The following is a 21,615-nucleotide window of genomic DNA, read 5'->3' on the forward strand; positions in this document are numbered from 1 at the left end:
TAGTGGAAACCTTCCAGGGTACTTGTTTTCTGAGGCTGAAAGTTCACGAGTTGGGCCTTTCAGACAAAATGGTGATCATGCGGATAGTATGGTACTGGTTTTACTTGTAAGCCACTTTGAGCAGGATTCCAAAAAGCTGACATGTAAATTTCCTAAATAAATACCAATTTGATGTCTATTTCTCTTCATTACATGTCGAAGGAAATGCCTTTTTTAAAAAAGCGCTTTGTAAGGATGGGAGACCCCCAAGACTAGCTTGGTGGGAGGGGAAATTGGAAGTCTTCAGTAGGAAGCTGTTAGTAAAAAATGCCCCCCTCTTGCTTCCATAGAAATCTAGATGGGATCCAGGTCATGGACATCATTTTAATCAATGCAGGTTGTGACAGAACAGAAGGACTGATATGAGAGAGATGTCTACCATTGTGAGAAACAGGTGTCATTTTCTCTAAACCATCACAACTTCCTAGGCACCTCCTGTTTGCTGGTTTTAATTGGCAGGAATCCCTTCCCCCCCATGCCCATCCATCCATATACATATACCAACATTTTGGTGTAAGGTAGCCAGCCTTACCGTGGTGACTGAGAGTTGCCAGTAACCTAGAGAAAAAAAAATGTCCATCCTTTCACACAGAAATCACCGGTCACTGATATGCCGTGTTAAAAAGTGAGTCACATAGCTTTCCTTTCAAAGCTCATATCAGTCAAATGCCTGTTCTCCTATCAGCGACTAGTATTTATTTACTTTATATTGCATGTTTGAGCTTGTTGTGAAAAATGACCCAACCTCGCTGCAAAGATTGCCCCATATGTAAGACTATTAAGATAAAGTCTTGCATAAGTGGGCCTAATAAAAGGAATTTATCACCAGACATGGAGAGGAAGGCGTCTTTTATTCATAAAGTGAATAACACTGAGGATCGTCACTGCAAATTTTGAGAGCCAGAAATTATCATTCATTCTCCAAATTACCAGCTGTACAGAAATCACTAAATGGTGTGTTATCACTCATTCTCAGTGTGGGAATATCTTTGTTATATGTTTGATTACAAATGGCTGCCCCCATGATTATCATCAATAAATCAGAGGTAATCATACCACATGCTATGGGAAGGGTTGGATGAGGGAGGCTCTAATGTGACGGGGATATCAGAAACACCTGCTGTTCTTTCACTCTGGTCAACTTACAGTGCAATCCTAAGCAGAGTTATACCCTTCTAAATTGACATCAGTGCACTTCGAAGGGTATAATTCTACTCAAGTGTACTTAAGTATAGTCAGTGTGCTACACTTCATAGCACTGTTCCTGGATTCAATGAACCATTGGATAAATTCATATACAATTGCAGCTAGTTTTCTGGAACATCGCTGGCATATAGTGATGTTCCAAAACACTTTCTGAATCTGCCATGGCTCAATGGCGGAACATGTGCTTGACATGAAGAAGGTCCCAGGTTTTATTCCTGGCATCTCTAGTTAAAGAGTTTCAAGTAGAAGAGGGAGGTAAGGAATAGGGAGGGGGGAGCATGGAGACAGTTCAGTATCCTCCTCCAACCAGTGGTCTTCCAGATATCCATGGACTACAATTCCCATGAGCTGGCAGGGGCTCATTGGAATTGTAATCCATGAACATCTGGAGGGCCACAGGTTGACTACCCCTGCTCTAGTGTTTATGTGAACACTAGTTGCTGGGAGGCTAACAGTGTGTGCTGGCAGGTGGGATCTGGTGTGCTGGGTCAGAAGAGAGGCCTTGAACTGGAACAGCTGCCGAGTATGGATTTCTGGCTGGAACTGCAGTTCCTAGAGCCACTGGGTTGCACTGAAAGAAATGTCCAATGCCATGGTCATTAACAAGCTGTGAGTCAAAAGCCAGAGGGTTACCAGAGGCAGGAGAGTCCAGAGAGCAAACTGAGAGTCAGAGCCATGTAAACAACATGTCAGCAAGGATGATCCAAGGTCAGGATCATGGTTACCGGTCCAGGTCATCAGGTGCTCTTCCACACCTCCAAGATGGTGCAACAAGATCAGGGTGAAAAGGAGAATCCCATGCAGGTCATCAGGAGATTCAGAAGCGAGAAAGTGGAGCTAGGCAATTTCATATAAGATACAAGTTGTATCCATACCACAGTATGCCAACATCTTTCTGGCAGATTTGGAGCAACGCTTCCTGAGCAATGCTTCCACCCACTTCCATCTCTCTTATACCTGTGATTACTGATGACATCTTTACATGTCTAGACACATGTAAAGAAGCCCTGGACACATTCCACCAAGCATACAATGACTTTCACCCCACTATCAACATGACAAGGAATCTTATCTATGCAAGAAATACATTTTCTGGACACTACAGTAAAAATACACAGTGGATGCCTAGAGACCACATTATACCAGAAACCTACTGACCAACAAACATACCTGCATGCTTCTAGCTACCATCCTAAACACAGCAAGTGGTCCATTGTATATAGCCAGACTATGTTACAATTGCATCTGCTCCAACCCTATAGACAGGGATTCTTATCTGAGGGATCTATAACAAGCATTTTTGGAACTCAAGTATCCACCTGAAGAAGTCAAGAAACAAATTAACAAATTACCCAGAGAATACCTGTTATAAGACAGGCCCCAAAGAGAAAAAGCTGTATGTGGTGGTCACATACAGCTCTCAAAGCAAAACAGTTCAATGCATCATCAGCGACTTACAACCTTTACTGGAAAATGACAGTTCTCTTTCACAAGTTCTGGAGGATATGTTTATTTTAAGATTGATGGAGGCTTGGTTTCTGAGGTGAGGGGCCAACAAACATGTTACATGAGAAACCTGATCAGATCTCCTAAAGAAAGAGAGGAAGCCTTGTTCTGCAGTTAGAAGCCATTTGTCCCATTCCCTCCTTTTGTTGTTGTTGTTGTTGTTTGTCTTGTACTATAAGTCATTCCTGGTCCCCATTAGGAACTAAGTATTGAATGAATGAATGAATGAATGAATGAATGAATGAATGAATGAATGAATGAATGAATGAATGAAAAATAAGTATTTTCTTTAACTTAAAAAGAACTCAGCCACATGAAGTAATTAATAGTTTTGGGCCTTAACACTGAGGGAGGGAGTCTATTCTCCCTTGAGCTGTTCCAATTGGCCCTTGGAGCTTTTGGCCGTAGCAAGGGATAATCAGACTAGACTGTGGCTTTGTCTTCCCCTCAAAATGCTGCTTATGTTTGGCAGATATTCAAAGGTGGTCAAGATGGATGCCTAATTCTCATTTGATGTCTGAATTTTCAATAGGCAGGTACAGGGACAAGGTCATTCTAAAAACTAGGTCCCCTTACAATTGTTTTTTGTATGGGTTATCCAAAAGTTTCAGTTAACGCACCTAAAGCAAAGCACATTTTAATTTTGAAAACACTGTCTGCTGTATAAAGCACTTCTACTGTTTTCATTCCATGAATATTCCCTGATCTCCTTGGCATTTCTTTGGAAACTGTAATAAAAGGAGTGCCTCTTTTAAAATCTCTTCCTCTCCCAAAAGGAGTGCCTGTCTGCTGCCTAGGGAAGGAAAAACAGCTTGCTGTTATGTGAAAGGGACACAGTGGGGGAGATTAAGATCTCTATCAGAGCTTGTGGCTGCAGCGATTAGAGTGCATTAGGGCTCTCTCAGTGTTGACAAACACTGCCCCAATTAGGAATTAGTTCGGCATGGCATCTGATAGCTCTGGCACTGTTGACCTGCTAAGTAGGCTGGCCTTTCCTTTCCTCCATTTGCCTTTCTGTGAATGAGGACAAAGGCTTTGGAAAAGCCACCCCACCCCCACCCCTACACACACTCCACCTTACCTCTTTCATAATGAGAATATGTTTATTTCTTACTAGAAAAAAAGAGAAACCTGAGAGGGCAGAAAGGTGTACCTTTTCTGTTCTAGTAACTTGCTCCTATATGAACCTTCCTGTAGATCGTTATTCTGCAGTCATTGCTACCATCTCTAATCACTAGTGCAGTGTGTGGCCACCAAGGACAGGGCCTTTTCTATGATGGCACCTCTACCCTGGAACTGCATTGCAACTCAACTACACTTTCCACGATTTCTAGAAAGGTATGATGGCATTTCAGTTTCACTGCAAGTGAGTCAGGCCATTTTTTAAATTGTATTTTTCTCCCATTGCCACTCTGAGTGACAGTGGAAAATGCCAGCTTGGAGAGGGGGGCTGGCATTCTCTTGCCTACATCTGTTGGTGATTTTCGGTAGTGGTGATCTGATTCTCGGCTTCCTTTTGCAGATCTGAGTGCTAGGAGTGTTCTGTAACATACTATGGCTTTGAGAAATGTTCTATATGCGATGCGTTTTTTACCAGTCTGGGCTTACAGTTTTAAGGCTACCATTTTCCTGCTACTTGGCCAGTTCTATAGATCCATTGTCTTATTGTTTGGGTGCTGAGAATGAAAACCAGGATACTGAGAAGCACAAGGTATAACTATACACCCATCTAGCAATACTTCATCTCTTTATGCAGCTAGCTCTTCCGTCCCCCCCAAATCCACCTGTGGTGAAAAATCCGCCCATGGTAATGTATAATGAAGCCTAGAAATCAAATAGAACAAACATGTCTAGAAAAGAAAAAAAGAACAGGGCATAAAAACAAACCAGCTTGAGATCCGAAAGCCAGTTTGTGGAGAAGTGTCTTTGCTGGCCTTTGGCTATTAAAGCAGAGTCTGGGTTCAGGTGGAAGAGTTCTAAAGGACAGAAACCATAATAGGAAAGCTTAAGTCTCCATCCCCACTAACCTAATAAAAAAGTGAAGAACAGAAGTTGTTAGTGAGAATCATGAAACACAACTTCAACAGAACTTCAGCATGGTATTGTTAGTTTTTATCCCTACCTGCCACTTAGCTCATTCCTTAGCTGCCATTTGCCTCCTTTCCCATCAGGGGACTTAGGTGCTGTTTCCTTCCTTTTTAACAATAAGTTTCATTCTCAAATTCTCACAAAAAAGAAGAAGACTAGGTTCTTATATGCCGCTTTTTTCTACCCAAAGGAGTCTCAAAGCGGCTTACAGTCGCCTTCCCTTTCCTCTCCCCTGTGAGGTGGGTGAGGCTGAGAGAGCCCTGATATTACTGCTTGATCAGAACAGCTTTATCAGTGCCCTGGCGAGCCCAAGGTCACCCAGCTGGCTGCATGTGGGGGAGCGGGGAATCAAACCCAGCTCGCCAGATTAGAAGTCTGCACTCCTAACCACTATACCAATCTGTTGATATAGGTGATCCTTTAATATCAAAGTGACTAGAATCAAACGTGTCTTCTTTAAATTTCCTTCAGCTGCTTCCATATGCTGCGACCAGTTCTAGTTCAAAAACCAAATGGTGAAACAGGCAATATTTTATTAAAAGAGATCCTCCCTGTTGTTGGGCCTTAGAGATACCATGGCTGTACAAACAGCTGTTGGCATGGAGAGTGCCCTCTTTAGAGTATAGCGTGTCAAACATTTGCACAAAGTAACACATGGAAGCACCTTTACATGAACACTGGTAGGAAAGTCCTAATGTCCTCTTCTCTGTTCCTCTCTTAAAGCACAGGGTTATTGGCAAGCATTTGCACTCAGCACTCTTTACCCTTATGTATTTCCATTCAACGGTGGAGTGTTGGCCTTATGGTGTGTGTGGAGGGGGGGGGGGGGTTGGGGAGTGCACCCAGCTAGGTGCATATTTTTGAGCCAGTGGAAATTGATACGGTTCATCTGCATACAAAAGGCTGAATGGCAAGGCAGTGGGGTGAAAGGGGTCATACACCCAGATGGATTTTTTAATTCCGAGAGGAAAATAACACCACGCTCTCAAGTGATAACTGGGCCTTTCTTCCCAAATCGGACCAAAATATGATTTTTTTTTCATTCGTGCAATGAAGGAGAAGCAAATTATACAGAACTGCATTCTGCAGAATAATAAGGTTTCATGCTGCATAAAGCTCCCATAAGCCAGTGTAATTACTGAAGAGCAGGAAATACAGTTTCGGTTTATATCTAATCACAATGCCATTTTGAGTACAATAAAAGAGGATCTTGGAGGCCAGGAGGCTTCTGGGATGTGAGCTGGCCTTGGCTGCCAGCTTCTCTTCTCAGTAGGAACTTTACTGCTTGCAGAGAGCTAGTGACATTTTACTACTGCGACTGTAAAAGGGGGCCTAGAAATCAACCCTAAATAATCAGTCTGTGTTTTCAAGTTCATCTCAGAGAATCCTCATCCCTGGACTGTTGTTCTCATCACAACATTTTCCAGTTCTTCTAAAGTTTGCTGATACTTTTTGCTCTTTCTGCTTCAGTGGGATAAGTAACTCCATTTTGAAAGAGACTGGAAATAAGTCTCAACGCAGTCTGCTAACCAGAAGGTTGCCCAGAAAACTTTAGGAGCTTGTTCCCTTCTCATTGGTAATGAATAGGAATTGAACACATAAACAAAGAAACTTGAGGTAAAAGAGGAGTAAAGTTCATACAGAAAGGACACTACCCACCCCCCTGGAGTTTAATTGGCTCCTCATGGTCACAGAATCAATTGTTTTGTTTACCTAATTTGCAAGGATGTGTTCTGAAAAAATTACCTGTCAGAGTGGGGTCTTCAGGGAGAAGCAGATGTTCTGAAGGACCAGCATTATTTTCTTGACATGTATCAAGATGGCTCTGTAGGCATAGAGTCCTAAGCTGAATCCTTACCGGTTGATATAGCTGGACTTCTAATATTTCAAACTTAATTCCCATGTTCACTTGTACATCATTGTCTTGCTTGCTCTTACTATCCTAACAACATGTATGAGACTGATGATGCTGAGATTTCTGGAATTCATTATGCTACACATGTTATCATGTGGAAGACTGATCAGAAGAAGCTCTTGCTACTACACTTAATACATTTCCTCTCTTAAAATAAGTTCTAAATATTTCAGATTTGCATAGAAGAATACTGTAAAAATAATATGAACAAATAAATCTTTGGTCTGTTCTGAATCTAGAAGAAGAAGAGTTGGTTCTTATATGCTGCTTTTCTCTACCCAAAGTAGCCTCCTTTTCCTCTCCCCACAACAGACTCCTGTAAGGTAGGTGAGGCTGAGAGAGCCCTGATATTACTGCTCGGTCAGAACAGCTTTATCAGTGCCGTGGCGAGCCCAAGGTCACCCAGCTGGTTGCATGTGGGGGAGCATGGAAGAAAGCTGGCTTGCCAAATTAGGAGTCCTCACTCCTAACCACTACACCAAGCTGGCTCTCTACCAACCATCAACTTCATTGGTGCTCACAAGTTCTCATTTTATGGAAGGGAAAATTGTTCTTGATCCACTTTTTTCACCCATATATAATTTTATATATCTCTATCATACCCCCCTCCACAACTCTTCTCTAAACTATAAAGCTCCAAACTCTGTTTTTCCTCATATAGAAGGTAGTCCAACCCTTTGCTCATTTTGGCTGTTCTTTTCTGCTACTTTTCCAGCATTTGTTTTTGAGATATGGAGACCAGAACTGTACTCAGTATTCCAAATGCATTTACACCACAATTCTATGCAAGGATGCTATGTGAGACAAGGTGGTGTAGCAGTTAGAGGATCAGATTAGGATCTGGGAGGTCCCAGGTTTGAACCCCCACTCCTCCACGTTTCTCATAGACATGCCAGAGACAGAGACACACAGAGCCCTGCCAGACTGAACATGAGCCCTCATTCCCTCCTATCACTCCTGCTTCAAGGGAGGCAGAGAGAGACACAGAGACAGCTGCCCCAAGCTGCTGACAGAGACACAGAGAGCTGTCCCTGCCGTGACGGAGGGAAAGAGAGAGACAGAAAGAGAGAGCTGCCCCAAACTGCACACCAGCCCTCCTTCCCTCCTACAAACCAGCCCCACTTACCTGCTATGCCTCCTGCTGTGAGGCACAGGAAGATAGGCAGCAAGAGGGAGAGAGAGTGACAGAGAGAGCTGCACCTCCTGGTGTCCCCTGGGTCCTAGTGCCCATTTCATTCCTGCTTGCAATGGGCTTTCTTGCTAGTTGTGAGGATAAAATGGAAAAGGGAGCATAGTGAGAAGTCACTTTGAGTCCCCACAGGGTGGGGAGGGTAAAATGAATTAAATAACAACAAAATTATAATACTGGCCATTTTATTTTGATTCCTTTTACCAATAATTCACAGCAAGGTGTTCACCTTTTGCACCACTACTGCATACTGAGTTAACATTTTCATTGAGTTAGACACCTTGACTCCAAGTTCTCTCTGCAAGTCAGTCACAGTCAGTTCAGACCCCATCAGCATACAATAAAGATAGGATTTTGGGTACCAAACATTTTGCACCCAGTCACAATGAACTTCATTTTCCTTGTTGTTACCCACTTTGAAGAGCTATTTTTGGAGCTTTTCATAAGCCATTTTATTTTCATTTTTGGTACTGAGCTACTTTTTACCACTTTTTTATACTGTAAGGATCCAAGGCAGGTTACAAAGTGGAAAAATACAATATACATTTTTTATTTATTACATTTTTATACTGCCCTCCCTTGCTGCTAAGGTGGTTTTCAGAGAACATGGATCCAATATGACAGGTACAACATAGTCACTGCATCAATGTCAATAACACTGAATATTTAATCATTCATTATTTATTATCTCTGTTTGACTCTATTTTTCTAAGAACTCTCCTGAAAAGAATCTGTTGCATTTTTCACTGTAAAAAGTGTCTCGGACAATTAATTTGGTTTCTCCACAATCTCTCTTTCTTCCTTTAGCAATCCTTTCACCACTTTTGTTGTCCAAAGACCTCATCTCCTTTCTGGCTGGATTCTTGCTTCTTCTGTACTTAAAGAAAGGCTTATTGTTGTCATAATGATTTTAGCAGTATGATTTTTATTTTTTTCTGTCAATTGGATGTATATTTAAACTAGTGCATAGTTTCCCCTATAAACAGGCATGAACCAGGAAACTGCAGTTCAGTTAATCATGTGCCTGGTTTGTGAACCACAAACCATTATGAACTTTTGACTACCAATTTGGTTCATAAAGTTTATGATCGGGTAGAACACCCCCCTTCAGCATGCTAGAGACACCAAATTCACAGGAGATCTCCTTATGACTCACAGAAGATCTCCATTTGGTGAGGATTACATTTATGAGTCCAAGTTATGGCCCCTAGAATGGAGGAAGAAAAGACAGCAAACAGCAAGGCCTGAGCAGAACAGAATCAAAGTCTCAGAGAATCTCTACAGTAGAAACTCAAGGTGGGGGGTATTTTTCCTAACCTAGCAGAACTAGTGCAATATGCTCAGCAGAACCAGTGCCACTGTGGCAGTGCAAACCCAACATGACTAAGGGCAAGCCAGAGAATCTCTGCAGTAGAAAATGAAGGGATTTTTGCAGACTTCGCAGAACCAGTGCTACTGTGGCAGTGCAAATTCTACAAAACTAAGATTAATCCAGAGAACTTCTGCAGTGAAAACTGAAGGTGGTGGGAGGCATTTTTGCAAACCCAGCAGGACCACTGCAATGTACAGAGTGCCCAACAGTACTAATGCAGTTAAAGACTGCCCAGAAGACTCCAGTGCCATTGTGGCAATGCCAGCTCAACATGACTGATGTGAAGTACAGATTCACAATCAAAGCAGGGAGCGGTTGCAATCCCAGCACAACTAGTTCTGTTATAAAGCAACCAGCAGAAACCAGTGCCACACATTAGGAATAATGGAACCCGTATTCTTGAAGTATTAGCAATCTGAACCAGTTCCACTGGGAACAGAGACATGTGTATAACACTTATTTCTTTGTTAATGTTAAAGAGAACTTTAATTTAAACTTTTAAAATGTATTGAAATGCTCTTGCTACGTCTTTATAGCCACATGATGCATGATAATGTGTACTTAACAAGCTACCAAGGGAACTATTCTGAATTTGGTATACTCGTTCCTGCTTGTAAGGAGGCAGAACATTCAAACCAAGCTGAACAGAGAATGCCTCTTTCCTGTTTTACATGTAAATATAACTCATATGTAATTAGTGAAATGAGAAATGATTGGGAAGTACACATTTTATTTCTTTACCCTCCTCCTTTGTGACTGGAAATCAGTCATTTCCATGATTCCTGTTTCTGGGCCATCTAGAGAGCCACATTTGCCTTTGTTAAATCCGCTGCATGTGTTTGGTTTGCCTCTAGCTCTTATCCTCTGTAAACTGAAGTGCAACTGTTTTGTACTAAGCAGTTAGCTGAGGGGATTCAGCCCGCCCAATCAGCACAAGTAAAGCATGAAATGAGGACACAGAGTGAGAGAGGGAAAGTGACAGCCCTCCTCCCTGCTTCTCAAAAGCTCCTGCATTCATATGTGCTCAGTTAGGACCACAAACACACTAAATTTATATCTATCTCCACAACTCTCTTCGCCCTCAGTTCCTCTCTTCCTCCTCCTCCTCTAGACAAAGTTCTTGAATCAGCAGATTGTGAGCTCAGGAGAAGTAAAGAGCTATTGAGGGACAGACTCTGATAGCATTACAGCCATACATGGAGCCATTTTCTGTGGCGAATCGCTGAGTTCTACCTGGTTATCTCCTGCCTTGCACATCACTTCCAAATGACATGCTCTCAGTCTGGGCAAAAATGAGAGTTTTTTAAAAGAGCTGGGATTTCAATAATATGTGACGAAAGGATGAGATTACTTTCTGAGGTGGAAGAAGGAGAGAGAGAGAGAATGTGTGAGAGAGGGAAGAGATGAAGAGTATGTCCTCTGTCCTTTATGGAGTTTCCTAGGCAAGGATTCTGTAACAGCCAGACTCTCCTAGCATCCAAAAGGGAACAGAAATAGAAAGTTTGGTTGTTCTTCCCCCTCCCCTTTTACATATACTCGGAAAAGTAATCACAGAGGCCTGTTATTTTAGGATTACCTAGGAAGTACATCATCCAGTTTTCAGCAGTATCATGATTGCATGTGCTAATTCTAATCCCAATGTTTTCTTCCTTTTCTGACTCCAAGATCCAACTTTAGACAATCAATATGACTGAGAACAAACACATTTCTACTCTTCGTACAGTTACTTTATATAGAGAGAATGTGGGTGAATGTTTATTGGGCACTCAAATCAGAAACCTCATGGCCTGAGCATAGCCTTGGATGATGTGTGTTCAGGCCTCAGTTACTTCATGGGTCACTAAAGAGAACAGTGTGGATGTTGAGAGACAATTTATTTATATTCATGTTAATTTAAAACAAACTTAATGCTCTTAATCATTGGGGTAAATGATATTTGTTTAATTATTAATTTGCCCTTAGGTTTCTATCATTTTTTCAGTGGGAAAATATTTTTGACTTCAAGTTATCACAGAAATTGTACCCCTTGTCTGTGGAGTACTCTTTGTCAAATTTCAAACAGGAAGGAGAAAATATCACTATTTGATCAGCAAGTTAAAATGCTTCCTTGCAGTGCAGGATCTAGGGTCAAGTCTGCACTTTGCTTTTTATCCTCTCCCAGCTCAAATAAATTCCTCCCATCTGCACTATATTTGATTTCCATTTTGATTTTGGGTGCTTTAAATTTTCCCTCTGCAATATCCATGATTGATCCGCGGTGACTCTACCTTTCCCCCACGATATCCAGGAACGGATATAAGTCATTATATTTGAAGACCTGGCTTTTAAATCCCCCAGTATAGTGTAGATCTTCTGCGTTTTGCTGGATTAACTTCTTGCAATGCTGATGTAGCAAAGCAGTCTGCCCTGATTGGCTTGATTGGACAGGGTGTCAGTTCAAAGACTTCCTAGTTCCTGGTTGCAAGATTTCCCTCCCAATACTTATTTTTGCCCTGTTTTACAGTGACTGTGCTCCAGAAGCCCACACTTCTCTCAGCAGAGGTTTGCCTCTAGGATTTATTTCCCCCTCCTCTGTGAGTTGCTGTCTCCAATCCTCCTCCCCCCCCCCCCTCAATCCCCATTCAGGAAAAGAAACAGCCTCCACTTGGCTCCCCTCCCCACTCTGAGCTTCCCCAATCAAATGCAGAACACTTTCTGTTTCAATTGGGGGCGGGGGGGGGATAGACCTGGGATCAAATCGATCTGAATTCAGCAGGATTGATAACAGAAAGAACAAAGTAAATGCAGAATCAGTCTAGGAGGCAAGGAATGGTGCTGCTGGCATGTGAATTTGTACTTCATTTCTATGTTCCTCAAGCAAACCAAAATTCACAAATGGTGGGAGATAAACTTTTCTTCTCCCCAGGTGCACCTTTTCTCACAGTGAATTTTACCTAAAGGAACAGGTTCTATCTCTAGTAATGCCTCAGTGCTTATAACAAGAAATCAACCGCATATAAAGAATATAGAGAGAAAAGTGGACTTTGAACAATGTGGATACAAAAATATTTACATCAGGAACCGAAAAGTAACCCACTGCACTGGAATCTGCCAAACCAAAAAAAAAAAAGCCATCAAGCAACAGAAACATCAACATGTTAATAGTTTCTGTCAAATGGGTTCATTTGAACAAGACTTTGCTGTAAACTAGTTTAGTCTCTGTAATGCTGCAATAGATCTAAAATTTTGAAATACTGGGTACAAAATGCCCTCCTCAGTCACATAATAAAATTCAGTCCAATAACTGCCAGGGTAAGAAATAGCTGGTTTTAGTAGCCCTGTTCATATGTTACAGTGAGAATATGTACTTCTTTCTTGTAAGTAAGAGCCAACATGTACTCACTTTACAAATCAAACAAGGGACCTATACCAGAATAAATGTTCAATCAATGAACATGAAGAAGAATAAGAGTTGGTTTTTATACCCTGTTTTTCACTACCTAAAATGGTTTATAATCACCTTCCTATTCTCTCCACAACATACACTCTGTGAGGTAGGTGGGGCCAAGACAGCTCTGACAGAACTGCTCTGTGAGAACAGCTCTAACCAGACTGTGACTAGTCCAAGATCACCCAGCTGGCTGCATGTGGAGGAACCAAAAAGAAGAGCCCCCTCCTAATAAGGGCTGATTGCATTTCAAGAGAGACAGAATTATGAGACCAGCTGAGAATCAAGGGAGAAACAAAGGTCAGGAAAGTAGCAGTGGGAGTTTGAAATTCCTCCTCCACCCCATTATTCCATGATGGTTCCCTACTGATTATCTAAGTAACTAATCCGTAAATTAATCCTTAAGGGTTATTTAGTCCAGGGCCGGATTTACATGAAAAGAGGCCCTAGGCCATTCCATTTATGTGGCCCTTTCACCTACCATTTTTACATTTGTAAATTACATGAGAGATAATAAAATACATTATTACTGTGATATATATCAATATGTTAAATGAAACATGTTGTGATTGGTACTAACCTTTATAAAAAATGTGGAATATAGGCCCCTCTTGATCTTGAGGCCCTAGGCTGAAGCCTAGTTAGCCTATACGAAAATCCGCCCCTGATTTAGTCTCTCTCTATTATACACCAAGGCTAAAAGATGAAGTTTGTCTGCGGCCTTCTGTTGCTGAGTTTGAACAAGAGACTTCCCAGAACGTAGCTCATTTAACCATAACCATTCTGTTCTACCTGCCCTCAAAGGGGTAGTAACTGCCATCTCAACTTTCCTCCTACTTAGCAGAACATGTGACCCACGTTTCCAAACACAAAAGTCTTTCCCATTACATTCTGCTGATTGTCTTGACCTCATTTGAGACCTGTCTCAGTTGGCTGTTCACTCCAGGCCAGTGTTGATAGGAGGTCTAGAGAGCACATGCTTGCCCTGCCTTTGACTCCCATAGCCTGTACCATCAATTCACAGGCATCTGTGTACCTTCCCATCCCAGAGGAGCCCATGGGTCTGCTTTTCTAGCAACCCAGAATCACTTCTTTTCCTCCTTCAAACCAGCAAGATGGAAAGGATGCAAGGCTAATTTTCACCCAGGCTCTTTTGGATGGCATGGCTAATAACATCTTTGCTGCACCAACTATTTGTTCTGCTCTCTCCTCTAAGCAGCCAATATCTAGGGAAGCAGGAACAGAGACAGCGGGTGAGGGAGAATGAAAACAGCCCCTCTCCCGAGAGTCAGATGCAATCACCCATTTGTCACAGCGAGTTGCCCGCTGTCTGTGTCAGGGAACAATCTGACGAAGTGCGCTAGATGAAATTTTGCTGGCTTCTGTCTTTAGATAAGAACGCTATCACTGACTCAACATATTTTATGTATAACATACCAGCTGCAAAGAGCACTCAGGCATCAGGCTTGTTTAAATATAGTTGATGGTATCTGAAAAACCAGTTAACATGTCTCGGCTCAACACAGGACATTTTTACATCCAATCATCATGCTATGGAGGCCACCGTCTATCTCCCCTGAATCCTTACCACACAAACCTACCCACTAACCAGGGGCACAAGTGCTGAAAAGGCCTATGCAGGAATAAACCCTTTTAGAAGCATAGGGACGTGTAGGTCATTTCCTAGAATTGAGTGGCAAGTATGGAAATGTACATCCCTTACATCTTTGCTTTGGGGATTAGCAATACAAAAAAGATCACTTGTGGGAAGCCTATGTAATTTTTAACATTTCTGCTTTAAACAAAAAACAAATGTCTGAAGATGCCAGTTGAAATCTGAGTCTTAAAGCACATAGTGCCAAGAATCATTGCATAATAAATGTAGATAAAAGAATAATTACTGAAATGTCTCCCAAATCTATAGATAGCAAATATTGTGATCAGTTTGCAAAAAGTTGCCTTTTCTTTTTCATAAAAACTCTTCTCTTGATCCAGCATCTTTCCTGCTTCCTGATCTGGAGAACTGCTTTGTAAATGTTACATTTCAGGCTTGTTTCTGTTGATACTGAAGACCATGTGAGCAGGCTATTCCAATCATCAGGCTTCTTGCAGAAACCATACGAGCATCAGTGGGATGTAGGGGGCGGAATATTGTTGAGCCTGGGATTTCAGGATCCTTGCAAAACTATGAAGCTCACTGGGTGACCTTGGGGAAGGGTAGTGGGCATTGGGCAAACCCATCATTCCTGTTTCAGTTTATTTCTGTAAAATTACAGGCATCAACAGAAGGAAAAATATTGTTTGGGAAAATTCTTTTTATGAGTTTTATACTTGCTTAAGACAAGTTTGGGCGAATTGGATAATTCAGTGGATTCGGTGGATCTGGCATTCAGGGGAGAGAGGAGGGGGTGAGGGGTTAGGGTTTGGGGAGGTTATGGGATTGTTTTGCATTATATTGTTTTTTTGGTATGTTGCATTGTTGTTCGCTGCCACAAGACAGCAGGTCTGTGAGTGGTGGCTACAAATATAATTGGTAAATAATAAATAAGAATTGGTAAGGGGGAGGTTATATGAGCTAGTGGCACAGTAACCACATGGGGAAAGAAGTGGGAAGATGAGCCAAGGGTAAGGACTTGTAAGGACTCTCTCTAATTAAAAAACTTTATTTTCATTTAAGGTACAAACTCATGGTACTGTAAGAACCAGATCTAACTGCACTAAGGAAATTAATAACTAGGTGTTTATAATTCATGGTTTATCTGTCTTTTTTAGTGGCACAATGCCCCCATCCCTGGTGCATTTGCAGCTCTCCTTAGCATCAATCTACCTTATCAACCTTCTTGGCAAAACTCATGGAAGAGACAGATCGCGGTGAATGCCAAAACCCAATTCCAGCCAACTCTCAGGCACAGGAACAGCTCCCCTTTTCTGACTCTACCCCCATGTGTGCTCAAGGGCCTTCTGCCAATTTGGATTCCAGGTCTTGGGGCTCAGGCCCACCACACCTGAATCAAGTGTAGCACATCAAAGGGCTAGCATGCTTTCCTCTCAGTTGGGAAAGAGTGATAACTTTCTGCCCAAGATACCCTTCCTCCTCTCTTCCCAGCCTCAGGCATGCCAGGGTCCATAATCATGCCACAGCATCTCTTGACCCTCATCACAGTAAGTGGGAGAGAGTTTCTATGTGTCCAGCTTGAATTTCTCAAAAACATTGTGAAGAAGTTGAGACCTACTGAGTTCCATTTAAACACAAACCTTGTCATCTCCCCACTCAACAAATGGCAGCAGTTAAGAATGTAGCCATGACACTAGTGCAGTTCAACGGACATGCCATTGGAATTTCATGTCATGTCATGTGGCTATAGGAAGTCATCTGCTAGTCTCAGTTCAGTATCGGTACAGTGGGAATAAACTGAGTGCTTTTTTGCAAGTGCAAAGTGCAAATGGGTTAGATCAGCGGTCCCCAACCTTCTTCTGGATGAGGACCGCCTCTGGCGGTGGGGGAGAGCTGGCAGCCCGGGCGCCGCATGGCAGCTGTGTGTTAACGTGCATGCGCAATTGCCGCGCATGCGCATTTCGCCACCAGGTGGCGCTAACGTGCACAGAGTTGCCACATATGCACGTTTTTGCCAGCAGGGGTGCAAACGTGCATGCGCGGCAGCTCCGCGCATGTGTGCTTGCGGCACTGCCGTGCCGGCGGCTGCAGCTGCCTCTTCCCCCCCTCTCAGCGAGCAGCTAGCCGGACCGCTTCACTCACGGCCTGGCAAGCTTCTTGCTGCGGGGGGGAGGCAGGCGTGGCCGCCGGCGGCCCGGTACTGTGGCCTTTACAGCCCGGTACCGGGCTGCAGACCGGGGGTTGAGGACCCCTGGGTTAGATAATATGATGCGGGAGAGTGCTGACAGAGGCAGAGCTTTTCAGCTTCCCTTTCCCACAACATCTGCCATGAGCTTCCCAAATATGATGCTGAGGAATGGAGGACCTGTATAGGAAAACACACACACCACAGGTAGTTACACTAGGGAGGAGGAAGTGGGAGGAAATGTTCCACACAGAGGCCAGATATCTATTATCCTTTCTGTGTGATTTCTGTTTCCCCAAGTACTGTACTCCTGCAAGCTCCAGTTCAGTGATAACAAAACAGAATCCCATCTGTGCAATATAAATGGGAAAGAGGAGAAGATGACCTTTATGTTGAGTGAGGGATAACCATGCTGCAGTTTGTATCTTTTTAGACATGTGCCCTAGTGCAAGAGAAGAGGAACACACTGTTGGAAATCCAACACTCTGAGGGATTTGTGGGTTCCCTGTAACATGGAATTCATATAAGAACTCTCTGTTAAAAGCCAGTTCACACTGATTATAAACTTCTCCAGCTACAATTCTCCAGCTACAATTCCCAGATTGGTCTGTGACCCCTACCCAGGTCACGTTGTCTGCTGCTCTTACTAATCTTTTTAAAGAGAGGCAAATAACAGCACAGTTATGGTTTTCCCCATGTTTGGCCTCTTTCCAAAAGGTGCCTGCAACCCTGAGTGCTGATTGCATTGGGGGGGGGGGGTGGTTTCAGGTTTTCCCAGCTCTTAATACCAGGAGAAAACAAATACCACTGTGTGAGGGAAACATGAACGTGTGTACCACATACAATGGTGGTTACAGTTTTGCCTCCAGGATTCTCAAATGGGAATGTGTGCAGTGCACACATTCTGCATAGCTATTTCCATAGTTACCGATGAACTGTCTGAAGGGAAGAATTTAATGTTCCTCGGAACAAATTATTGAGGTTGGAGCACTGGGAAAATATTATACTTCCAGCACAAAAACCTTGAGAGAGGGCTGTTGTGCTGCAAATGAGAAGAAACGCATATCTAGTCTGATCAACTGGGAATGCCCTTACCCTCCCACCAATAGTGCTGCTAGGAACGTTATGAGCCCTCCATAATTGAAAGGAGCAAGTCCCTCAAAGTAAAGTTCAATTTACAACTGAAAATAAGATCAGGAAAGAGAAACAAATGTGCTCAATATACCTTGTAGCCAGACAAGTCCCTCCCACATAGGGAGGCCATTTCATCCTAGGCTAAGTTTTGAAGCTGGAATCCCAGTTGCCTACTTGCTTCTCTTCCCTACTGCCTCTATAAGGATAAACACAGTATCAGCCTCCTGGGCTGAGAACGGCCCATGATCTTTGCAATGGAAATAACTGTGTGGCAGGGGCTTGTTCTGTGGCTGTATTCCAAGGGGAGGCAACTGGAGTTACTAGGAGGGTTCCTTCAGATCCCCCTCCCCCATACACACTAGAGACTGGGCTGCTCACAATTGCATGGGGGGAACAAGTGAGATGCTGGCTTTGCAGCTTAATTTGTGTCACACTCAGCAGGGGTAGTCAACCTGTGGTCCTCCAGATGTCCATGGACTACAATTCCCATGAGCCCCTGCCAGCATTTGTAATAGGGCCTGTACCCCTGCAATCCTAAACAGCATTATTCCTTACTAAAACCATTGGGTTTGACTGCACTTTACATTTCTCAAATGAAAATTGTGTGCTTGGTATCATACTAAGAGATACCTTATTGCCCCCTCTCCCAAAACCTGGAAAATGTTCTCTCTAATCCCAGGCATAAAGAGTTCCGTTGTAATTACTCAGTGGCAAGAGGCATTCTGTTGCATATTCACATTTCTGGGACTGAGCCATAGCACTGAAAGTAGATTCTAAACTCCATTGGGCCCTAATTCAAATCCTCATCTTTGCCCAACTTTTTCTTTCCATTTTACAGAAGGAAAAACTTTGGCTTTTAATGTTTTATTCTGTTTTACCACACATACAGTCGAAAGTTTGCTGACAAACTTTTATTTATTTGTTGGTCGGTTCAGTTTTGGGTAATGAGATATAAAAACACATACATTCAAAAGTGTATGATATGGCTTAACTTTTCCAAATGAGAAGTGTTGGGGCTCACCTCTCACAGGATCACCATTCCCCTCATCCAAGAGCAGGTAGAGAGCAGCTGATGTTTCTCAGGCCATGGCAACCAGCATCTATTTAAAAGCCCTCTCACTTTTGCAGCTGTTGGGTACATCCCCGTTTGGAGAAGGGAGGAGGTTTTAAAATTGCCGCCCACTAACTTCAAGAAAAAAAGAAAGGGGGAAAAAAGCAGCAGCCACAATAATATCCAATCCTTGTGCATTCTGTGGGCATAATTTTTCATTTGTTCAAATTAGTTTACTTCTTTCTCTTTGGATCTGGGTTCTAGTATTAATAAGCTTAACGGTCTCATAAGCCTTTGCATCTATGCTTGGATTCTTTCTTGTTTCCTTAAATAAAGATACTATTTAAAGCAATATCAATGCTAATATTTAAAGTGCAACTCTCTGCTCTGCAGGAGCCAGCTGTGCTATGCCAGGAAGGGAGGTGAGCATAGAGGGGGGCAGGAGATGGATCCTTTTGTAAAGATCAGCAGTTCTGTGTGCTTTTATCCCAGGCAAAGATTACATTTCACTCCCAGGGGCCGCTGCTGCCTCAGATCCTTTTCAGACTCAGTCGCTGTGGCACAGCAGATAGTTTTGGGTGTCCTTTCATTTTTTTTCTTGACAGTATTAAATATATACCCCAGTGAGCCATAAATCAGCAGTTTATCAGAGAATAAATCATATCTGTAATAAGGGACCACTTCTTTTTAATTGGACAGTGCATTAAATTAAACAGATATACTTCCTCAAAGAATACAAAAATGTGTCAGCTAGACTTCTTTAATGAATTTTAATTTTAAACCACCATTTCTTGGAAGAAAGGCTTCCCCCCCACCTCTGTCCAGCAAAAATTATATTCTAACTGGATGATTTGCTGACTTTTGTAGGTTATTGTATTCCCTCTGCGTTATCTCTTTCTTGTTCAGCAACACAGTTAGCCTTCTCTCTAGGTTTTGAATCAATTTCTGTGTAAATGGGTCTCTTTCTGTGTAAATATTTCTATGGCCAGGCATATGTTTCTACAGAATGGAAGCATTTGGGACTAGGTGTTCATATATGTGCATTGTGTGCTACGCATGTAATGCATGGAAAAGTAAATTCTGTGTCAGAAAGATTGCCTTCTGTAGACCATATGAAAATCCATCTCAGCAAATGATTTGGTGGTCCCCAATTACATTCTTTATATGTATGATTATTATTTATCACATCTAATATATAAACTTTTAATATCCAAAGTGTTCTGCAGTCTTCTTCTTCTAACCCTAATATTTGTCCAATTTTATCAATAGGGATTAGATATCTAAGGCTTTGAACATACCTGGCAAGGCAATGATGAGTGGGTATTTGAACCTGTCTCTTAGCTTCAAGATCAGGTTAGCCCATGGGGATTTTTTAAAAGGCTATGGGATGTTGTCCTCCACATGCCCCTTGGGAATTAATAGAAGATGTGCAATCTAATTCCATGCCCTGGTGATGCCCCCCCCCCCCCCGCATTGCTGATTTTTGTTTTAAAATGTTGAAAAGGCATGATTAATTATTTGGGGTGAGGGGAATACATGAATATTTCCAAGATTTTCTTTAATGTTCCCCCCACCAACGTTACTGAATTGAAATTATTTGCAAATAATAATAAAAACTGTGAGTATGCATTTCATTTATAGAAATGGAGATTTGTCTATTATCCTGTTTCAATCTTCAAAAACACATTGGAATGATATTTTTGTATTGCTTTCCTCCCACCCCTCCCCTAGTGGCTCAGGCCTCATCTACTGAGGACTCTTCAATGCAGTGGTTGGCAACATTTTCTTGGCAGCTGCCAAATATTTTTAGAAAGTGGGCAGGGCCAAATTGAGCTTTTGTCCACCAGGGCTACTGCAAATTAAAATGAAATTGCTTCTGCATGAATGCAAGTAAGCCACAGGTATACAAGACAGTATTTACACACAATATTTTCATTCTTAAAGTCATCCTGCTATACATAGCTTCTGTCTGAAATGTTGAGGAATAATTATTAGACTTATACATCACTACACTTCCTGAAATACAAGGGTAGGCATCACCTCCTATAGGAGCTATTCTGTGGTTGGCTCCAGTTTAACATTGCCAGCTCTAGGTTGGCAGATTCCTGGAGATAAGAGGTGGAGCCTGGGGAGGGCAGGGGTTGTGGAGGGGAGAGAGGGAGGGACCTCAGCATGGCATAATGCCATATTGTCCACCCTCCAAATTAGCCATTTTGTTTATGGTAAGTCATCTCTGTCATCTAGAAGAAGTCAGTTGTAATTCCCCTGGCATAGCCTGTTGCATGCTGTGCTAAAGAGCACTGAGTGTAAAGTGAAAAACATACTCTTCAGAGTAGAGGGCTCCAGTTCCATGTTGTCACCTCATGGCCCCTTTATTTTTCTGCAGGTGCAGATCAGGTCTGAGACACAAGGGAAGGAGCAAAAGTGTAGAACATCGATTTAAAAGTAAGTGGTATGGTCGCCTGCCCAGTGTAAGGTGAAGTGGAGGTAGACTCCCAGGATGCTTTGACCCATCCCTGCCACCATGTCACAGCCAGAGAAAACAAGTGCCAAATCACACTCCTGCCCTTTACCAGGTTTTTAGAAAGCAGGAAGGTATGTTAGAAAGGCTAATGCAGGGAGGGAACAAAAACCCAGTCTTAACAAAGTCAGGAACTCAAAAGTTGAGCTATATAACATTTTAACAATTATTTATTAAAATGCACCAATATTAGGTTAAAACAAAATAAATACTATATTAGAAGAAGAAGAGTTGATTCTTATATGCCACTTTTCTCTACCCAAAGGAGTCTCCAAGGGCCTTCTCTTTCCTCTCCCCACAACAGACACCCTGTGAGGTGGGAGAGGCTGAGACATCCCTGATATTATTGCTTGGTCAAAGCAGTTTT

At 42.4% G+C, this 21,615-nt stretch overlaps 1 long non-coding RNA gene across 3 annotated transcripts in view; it reads left to right on the forward strand.

The window, feature by feature from the left end:
- LOC143842621 (uncharacterized) overlaps positions 1-21,615 on the forward strand; it is a 50,929-nt gene that overhangs the window by 20,320 nt on the left and 8,994 nt on the right. For all 3 annotated transcript variants that reach the window (XR_013233227.1, XR_013233226.1, XR_013233228.1), the window contains exon 3: positions 21,114-21,172. This is a non-coding gene — a long non-coding RNA (uncharacterized LOC143842621). The remainder of the gene's footprint in view (positions 1-21,113; positions 21,173-21,615) is intronic.

Source organism: Paroedura picta, chromosome 8 (genome assembly GCF_049243985.1).
Source record: "Paroedura picta isolate Pp20150507F chromosome 8, Ppicta_v3.0, whole genome shotgun sequence".
Taxonomy (NCBI): Eukaryota; Metazoa; Chordata; class Lepidosauria; order Squamata; family Gekkonidae; genus Paroedura; species Paroedura picta.